The 8,480-nt window shown below is 39.5% G+C and overlaps 1 pseudogene; it reads left to right on the forward strand.

Annotated features, from left to right (window-relative positions):
* Positions 1–2,348: 2,348 nt before the first annotated feature.
* Positions 2,349–5,174, forward strand: LOC106725028 (annotated as a pseudogene).
* The last annotated feature ends 3,306 nt before the right edge of the window (positions 5,175–8,480 follow it).

The raw sequence follows: 8,480 nt of genomic DNA on the forward strand, positions 1-8,480 counted from the left end.
CTCGGAATGAGGGGCCGCACCTCCTCTTCGGCTAAGCAGTGAGGATGACAGTGCAGTGGGACGCTGCAACCAGTTTTACCCCCAAGAGTAAAAGTCTTTTCACTGCCGAAACTGAGCATATCTGAAACAAAACTTCAAGTGTACTCATATTAACGTCTTAACACTCCATTCACTCATTGAAGAGTGAAAAACAGTGTAAGACTCACAATGTGCCAAGCACTGTTCTGGGTACTTAACAAGTCTATGAAATATACGTTATCAGAGTCCCTCATTTTCACTGAGAAGCTAACTTGCCTAATGTCAATCAACTAGTAAATTTAAAATCTGGCTTTCAAATCCAGGTAGACTTCAACCACTGCTATCCTGACTCTCCAAATTTTGAGTGTCCACCATGTCCCAAGAACTGTAACCATGTTACAAGTTTAGGGAATACAAGACAGGGTTCTGCCCTCAAGGAGCTTTATTTTAGTGTGTGAAGATATTCAATCGGTAATCAATAAGCCAGTAAAAATGAAACCATCGCATATGTGAAAAGTGCCTTGACTAGAATAAAGCAGGATGGTGGACTTGAGAGTGATGGGGAGGGGGCTCCCTTAGATCTGGTGGTCCTGCAGGCTTCTCTGAGGAGGTGACAGTGGAGCTGAGAGCTGAATGATGGAACTGGCAGTCAGCATGAAGATGAAGAAGGAACTGGCGAGTGCATTGAAAATGATCATACCTCATGCTTGTTTGGGACTTAAAAATATGTCTTCCTATATTATCTCTCCTTTAATCATATAATAACCCTGAGAGGAAATCTAACAAGATTCCATTTTACACATGTTGACTGGTTGACATAATTTCCCCCAGGGCTTGTGTTCTTTGAGCAGAGGTCAAGAACCTTCTGAAATAGTATGCAAAAAAAAAAAAAATGTGTGTACGTGCTTGAACACAGAGACAGAGATAGAGATCAAGATCAAGATAGAAAGAGAGCCGAAACCGGTTTGGCTCAGTGGATAGAGCATCGGCTTGGGGACTGAAGGGTCCCAGGTTCGATTCCGGTCAAGGGCATGTACCTGGGTTGCAGGCACATCTCCGGTAGGAGATGTGCAGGAGGCGGCTGATCGATGTTTCTCTCTCACTGATGTTTCTAACTCTCTATCTCTCTCCCTTCCTCTCTGTAAAAAATCAATAAAATATATTTTTTTTAAAAAAGATAGAAAGAGAGAGAGAGAGAGAGAGAGAGAGAAATACAATTATGTAATTATGGTAATAACGTTAGTTTTCTCCCCTCAAAAAATGCTCATATACATATAAGCATAAGTGAGGACTTAGAACTTTCATCACATTGATCACAAAAACAACTGTCTTGAGGGGGTTAATTGATATTGTAATGACTAGAAAAACTGATTTCTAATTCACTTTGCCTATGCTAGTTAGGTGAGTCTGGTGGCTCATATTTCTGACTTAATGGAAATGAGGCTCTCAAAGTTTATGAGGTTTGATCGAAAGGGAAGCAAATCCGTAAAGTTTAAAATTGAAAGAGAGGAGAATGTTGATATTGTCGCTTTTAGTTCTCAAGAAAACAGAGAGGACTGATCCTCAAACAAAACATCTAGATCAACATAATTATTTAGCAGGGATAATTGGGGTAGTTTCCATAACCTTATACTGTCTCCTGAAGAAAGCATTCATTACATTATTAATCAAACAGTTTAAGTAGGTAGTTGCCACAGCTCTGTCATCCCCGGGGCATGTAGTGAAGAGTACTGGCAATTGTTCTCAGCTGGGTGTTGTTGAAAAGAGAGACAGAGACAGAGAGAGAGAGACTATTAGCGAATTTCAACTACATCAGTGAAAAGGTGTAAAACTGAACTCAGGATGTGGTAGACTAAAAAAAGTTTCAATCTTTATTATTTCTTATGTGAAAAAGTTCAGTACTTCAATAGAAAACAAAGTACAAAGTTTGGGCCTATATAACTCAAACTTTTACGTTGAGCACGTGTCAAAAGAAGAAATTTGGTGGTGGAATTAAAAAGATTTCTCCCTCTTCCTCCAAGGAGGAGATTCCAACAATGTTATTACTGCCTTCTTTATTTGAATAAAATTGAGATACAGGGGGGAAATGGGACATTTGTGACCTCTTAGAGACAGGGACTTCCTTCTTACATGATATCCCCATAGCTTCTATAAAATTTGTATGTTTAGATGAGCAATAGCAGATTGACCATCTCTGCATTAGCAGGAAGCTGAGAAAACATTGGCGAACAATTGCAACAAAATTCCCTGTTATAGTGGAACAAACCTCTGGTGGAAAGGACAGTCATTTACAACATGATTTGTCACTCTTTGCTGCATCTACTGTGAGAATGAAGACCATTCTCAACAATCAGACTATCCAACATCCCAGAAAATGAGGACATCACTCTGAAGGGCCCCAGAGGCACCCTGCGGAGGGACTTCAACCACATCAATGTAGAAGTCAGTCTCCTTGGAATAAAAAGAAGAGGCTCCGGGTTGACAAATGGTGGGGAAATAGAAAGGAACTGGCCACGGTTCACACTATCTGCGGTCATGCACAGAACATGATCAAGGGTGTTACACTGGGCTTCCGTTACAAGATGAGACCTGTGTGCGCTCACTTCCCCATCAACATCGATATTCAGGAGAATGGTTTCCTTGCTGAAATTAGAAATTTCTTGGGCGAAAAACACATCCATAGAGTTGAGATGAGATCAGGCATTGCTTGTTCAGTATCTCCAGAAAGATGAGTTGATTCTTGAAGGAAACGACATTGAACTTGTATCAAATTCAGCTGCTTTGATTCAGCAAGCCACAACAGTTGAAAACAAGGATATCAGAAAATTTTGGGGTGGTATCTATATTTCTGAAAAAGGAACAGTTCAGCAAGCTGATGACTATGCTATAGAAACACCAAGATGCCAAATGATTTGTCACACTTTGCAATCTTTTTTTAAAAATATATTTTATTGATTTTTTACACAGAGGAAGGGAGAGGGATAGAGAGTTAGAAACATCGATGAGAGAGAAACATCGATCAGCCGCCTCCTGCACACTCCCCACTGGGGATGTGCCCACAACCAAGGTACATGCCCTTGACCAGAATCGAACCTGGGACCCTTGAGTCCGCAGGCTGACGCTCTATCCACTGAGCCAAACCGGTTAGGGCACTTTGCAATCTTTTAAAGATGCAATAAAAGCCTCATATTGATTGGGGGAGGGAATAAAACAAAATATGATTTATCTGCATCCTCTTGTGGTAGGCTGACTAAAGGCCCCTCAAAGATGCCTTTAAATCCCTGGAGCTCATGAATATGTTAACTTACTTGGCAAAAGTATGTGATTAGAGGAAGGATCTTGGGATAGGGAGAGTATCCTGGACTATCCAGGTGAGCCCAATGTAATCTTCCGGGTCTTATAAGGCAGGCAGGAGGGTCAGAGTCAGAAAAGGAGACATATGATAGAAGCAGAGGACATGCGGAGGGCAAGAGAGAGATTTGAAGATGCTACAGTGCTGGCTTTGAAGATGAAGAAAGAGACCACACATCAAGGTGTGCAGGCAGGAGGTTGGCAAAGGTAAGGAAACAGATTCTCCCCCAGAAGGAACCTGCCTGCTGACAGCTGGACTTCAGCTCAGGGAAACTGATTTTGGATTCCTGACTCCAGAATTGTAAGAAGACATTTGTATTTTAAGCCAATAAGTTTGTGGCCATGTGTTACAATGGCAATGGGCAACAAATAGAGTCCTTACTAATAGTTTATTGTTGTCTGTGTGTAAGAAGTCAGTGTCAGCCCTGACCGGTTTGGCTCAGTGGATAGTGCATCGGCCTGCAGACTGAAGGGCCCCGGGTTCGATTCCAGTCAAGGGCATGTACCTTGGTTGTGGGCACATCCCCAGTAGGGACTGTGCAGGAGGCAGCTGATCGATGTTTCTCTCTCATCCATGTTTCTAACTCTTTATCCCTCTCCTTTCTCTCTGTAAAAAAAATCAATAAAATATGTTTTTTTTTAAAATTAAAATAAAAAAAAGAAGTCAGTGTCAGACTGGCATGACGTTCTGTAGTGTCAAGGCCCCAGGTCCTTCTATCTTATATATATTAGAGGATGATGCATGAAATTCGTGCAAGAGTAGGCCTTTGCAGTTGGGGCGGCTGCCTCAATCCTGCAGCTGCAGCCCCGGCTTCATCCAGAAGGTCGTCAGGAAGGACGTCCGGACAGCCGTTTGGTTGATTTGCATATTACACTTTTATTTTATATATATATATGTAAAACTAGTTATGCATTGTTTATGTTTATAGAATTTTATATGTATTTAAAGGCAAAACAAATTTGCTAAGTAGATTCAAACAAGACTACAAAACCAACGATTGAGACCACACACATCCCCACCCCATGGAGTCACTGGAGGCCACATGGGAAGCAATAACAAGACATTCCTATCCCTCCCAGCTGGGGAGATATCATTGGAGGCCTAGTCAGGAGCTGGACTGGAACTCCCAAACCCACCCAGCAGTAATGAGGAGCACATCTCCCTGATTGTCAATGCAGGCAATGGGACGCCTGAATTTCTAACAACTACTAGTAGTAAATGGTGAAGACAGTGCCCCCTTTTTCTGCCAAAGCAGTGCCAGAGAAGCCAGTTAAACAGAAGGCTAAAATAAAATCCAGAATTTCATAACATAATGTACCAAATGTCTTGGTTTCAATTGAAAATAACTCTTTACCAAGAAACAGATCTCAAACTGAATGGGGAAAAAAGACAATCAACAGACACTAATACCAAGACGTCAGGGATGTTAGAATTATATGAGAATAATTTGAAAGCAGCCTTCATAAACCCGATTCAATGAACAATTACAAACATGCTTTAAACAAATGTTTTTAAAAACAGAAAGTTACAGCAAAGAAATAGAAAGCCTCAGTAAAGAAATAGAAGATATAAAATGAATCAGATGGAAGTTTTAGAACTGAAAATATAATAACTACATTTATGCAGAATGGATAGAACTGAGAAAGAATCGGTGGACTCCACAGAGCAATAGAAGTTACTCAATCCAAACAACAGACACAAAACCAAACCAAAACAATAAAACTATGAACAGTTCTGTGAGACTATAATAAAAGATCTGCCATTTTTGTCATTCAGATTATCAGAAGAGGAGAAAGAGGACTAAAAAGGTACTCAAAGAAATAATAGCAAAACACCGTCCATAGCTGTCAAAATCTATACACCTACAGATCAAGAAGTTAAGCAAACTTCATACCCGAAAAAGGCAAAGAAATCCATACTAAGACTATCACAGTCAAACTTCTTAAAACTAAAACAAAGGAAAATAATCTTAAAAACAAGAAGAGAGCCTGACTGGCATGGCTTAGTGGTTGAGCATCGACCTATGAACCAGGAGGTCATGGTTCCATTCCCGGTCAAGGCACATGCCGGGGTTACAGGCTCCGTCCCCAGTGAGGGATGTGCAGGAGGCAGCCAATCAGTAATTCTCTCTCATCATTGATGTTTCTATCTCTCTCTCCCTCTCCCTTCCTTTCTGAAATCAATAAAAATATTAAAAATAAAATAAAATAAAATAAAACAGGAAGAGAGCTATGACTCCTTGCCTATAGAGGGCAGACAATTCCAGTGATGGCAAATTTCTCATCAGACACCATGCAGGAAGAGACAGAAATATTCTACGTCTTGCCTGTATCAATATCAATATCCTGGCTATGATATTGTACTATAGTTTTGCAACATGTTACCACAGAGGGAAACTAGGAAATATGAGATCTCCCTGTACTTCTTAAATTACAACTGTATGTGAATCTACAATTATGTCAAAGTTAAATATTTAATTAAAATTTTAATTAATAGCTGATAATGACAATAGCCAACAATTATTTAGTACTTAACACTAAGTATGGTTCTAAGCACTTGATCTATTTAATCCTCCCAACAGCCCTATGATATAGGTACAGTCATTAGTTGCATTCTTATCCACTGATGTTACCCACCAGGTCCAGTAGACATTTAATTTTTTTGACCCTGGCATATAACATTACTTTGTGCCTAAAAAATGAAAAAGCCATGGAGAAGAAAAGATTAAAATGACATTAATTTAAACCTAACAAAGAAGAACAACCATTAGAATTAGTATAAAGTCTGAATTGTAAAATATTTTTAAAGTAACTATAATAAAGCAAATGCAAATAGGTACTGCTAATATTGCAGCATGTTTATTGATTTTAATAAAATAAATAAGTTTTTTAAATAAAACCTTCCTATGGACCAGTACTGCTCATGCTATTAATTACTTAGTTCATCTCTTTTCCAAACTAACTGTCGTTACTCCTTTTCCTGCCTCACCCACTGTAGTAGCTATCAGTGTCCCTTTTATATCCCCTTGGCATTCGCCTTTCCCTTACATGCACAAGGTCATTTTTGAACAACTTCTGCTGGAGAGTTTTCTCTTGGCTCTCCTAGGGGGAGCAGGCCAGAAATGTCAGCAATCCCTGACAAATGAGGGCCAATATCTGATGTATATATGAAATTTTCCACCTTCAGTCATATGAGCAGACAATTCTGCAAGGCCCTTACTCAGTATGATACTCAGAAGGTTTCCACCAAATCAAAGTCCTGTTGTCCAAAGCATTGACCTTGTTGATAACACACCCTCTTATTGGCTTTTCCTCCTTCCTTGTCTCACTCTCCCCACTATCTCGCTCCTGTGTCTTAGGATCACTAAGTATACTGCCTGCATCAAAGTCCTTATGACTCTTTGGAAGGAACCCAAGCTAAAACAGGACCTGCTCCCAGACTAGGAGTAGGATCTGGTTCTAAGAATGGCAACTATTTGAGTCCCATTCGTGTACAGCACCCAACATGGGTGTTGGTAACTCCTCCAAGTGAACTCAAGGGTACACTTGAGTTCAGGTGTACTTCATTCACCACTGTCTTGTCCACCAGAGTAGCCACAATCAGTAGCCACTTCAGGGAGACATATCAAAGGGAATGAAGTCAACATCCATCCAAGGACTAAATATGGGCCCCTTCCCAAAGTTCCCGGGAGAGTGTAAGCCAATGATTCTTGTATGATTCTGTGGAAGAAAAAGGCTTGAATAATAACAGAGATTTGATTTTTCTGCCAAGTAAACAGATAAAAGCTCAACGCTGATGACTATAATATGTTTACACCCTGGTGTTATGTACTCATTAATCGCTGCAACTGGTTATATAATAAATTGAGATGAAGGCATGTTCCAAGCCATTTCCCAGTGTCCCCACCCAGAGGTGTTCAGCCAAATTAATTCCAAATTAAGGTGATTTTGTATTACATGTGTTTATAAAATGGAAGAAACACTTTTCCTCTTTTGTTCCCTACCCACCCCCCGGAATAACTTAAATACAGAAGAAATAAAGAAGTCATGAAAGAACTCCCTTTTCCTGTGCTTGTTTTTCTAACACTGCGTGTTATTTCATTATATTAAAAGCACAATATGATGACAAAAAACAGCTAGGCTTCTTTAGTTCAACTCAATTCTTGGATTCTAAACAATAGTGGGAACAAAGCCCAAAAGAAAATTTGGCCTGCCAGACACATTATTGTTAGAGAGTCTGCTAGAATTTGTGGCAGCCCTCTTGATCTTTTGCAGGAGATGAAAATTAACATCTTTCTCTTTTTTAAAAGGAATTTCTGCCCCCTTTGCCAATTTTGATTTCCTCGATATTGAAGTTTTCAGGCATGTACTAAACATTGTCCTCTGTAATATTTCTTCTTAATTGCCTAAAAGAATTCATGAAATTGGCACCTACTATATACTTTCACCTTGCACCTAGCTGGGAGACTCATCAAGTTGCTAAGTGAGTGAGTGAGTGAATGAGTGAATGAATGAATGAATAAGTAAATAAATTTCTCTTTGTAGAAGAAAATAGTTAATGAACTCAATTCTATTTTCAAAATTGCTTTCATTCTAAAGCTGGTTTTCTGCTTTTTATAATGTTCTGCATTGTTGATTTTAACAGAAAAAAAAATGTCTTCAGTAGAACTCTTGTACCCTATTTAAACAGAAAGTTCTGGAACATTCTTTCACAATCGAACACAACTTGAGTCCACAGGGGCTGATTGAAACATTCAAGAGAACAGCTTAGCATATTACCAACTCCTCTCACAGGCCCTAAGTGTAGGCACCTTGATTAAGTGTGTTAGTAACAATTCAGCATGCAGCATGACTGCTGCTGGTGTAGATAAATTTAGAGAAGAAAGAGTGGGCGGAGAAGTTAGCCTCTCTGCTTCCTTGAATAGCCCAAAGCCAGCCACCTACTGATGTCCCCTGTGCTGTATTTAGTATGAAGTAGAAATGTCAAGGATTATAATAAAAATCAGCAAATATATATCAATCGTTTTATCCAAAGAATCTTAAGTACACAGTCACTTTTGCTATATAAAACAAACTTCAATTGCTATATTTACATATCCACAGACCTACCT

The sequence above is a fragment of the Myotis brandtii genome, unplaced genomic scaffold, assembly GCF_000412655.1.
Source record: "Myotis brandtii unplaced genomic scaffold, ASM41265v1 scaffold10, whole genome shotgun sequence".
Lineage (NCBI taxonomy): Eukaryota > Metazoa > Chordata > Mammalia > Chiroptera > Vespertilionidae > Myotis > Myotis brandtii.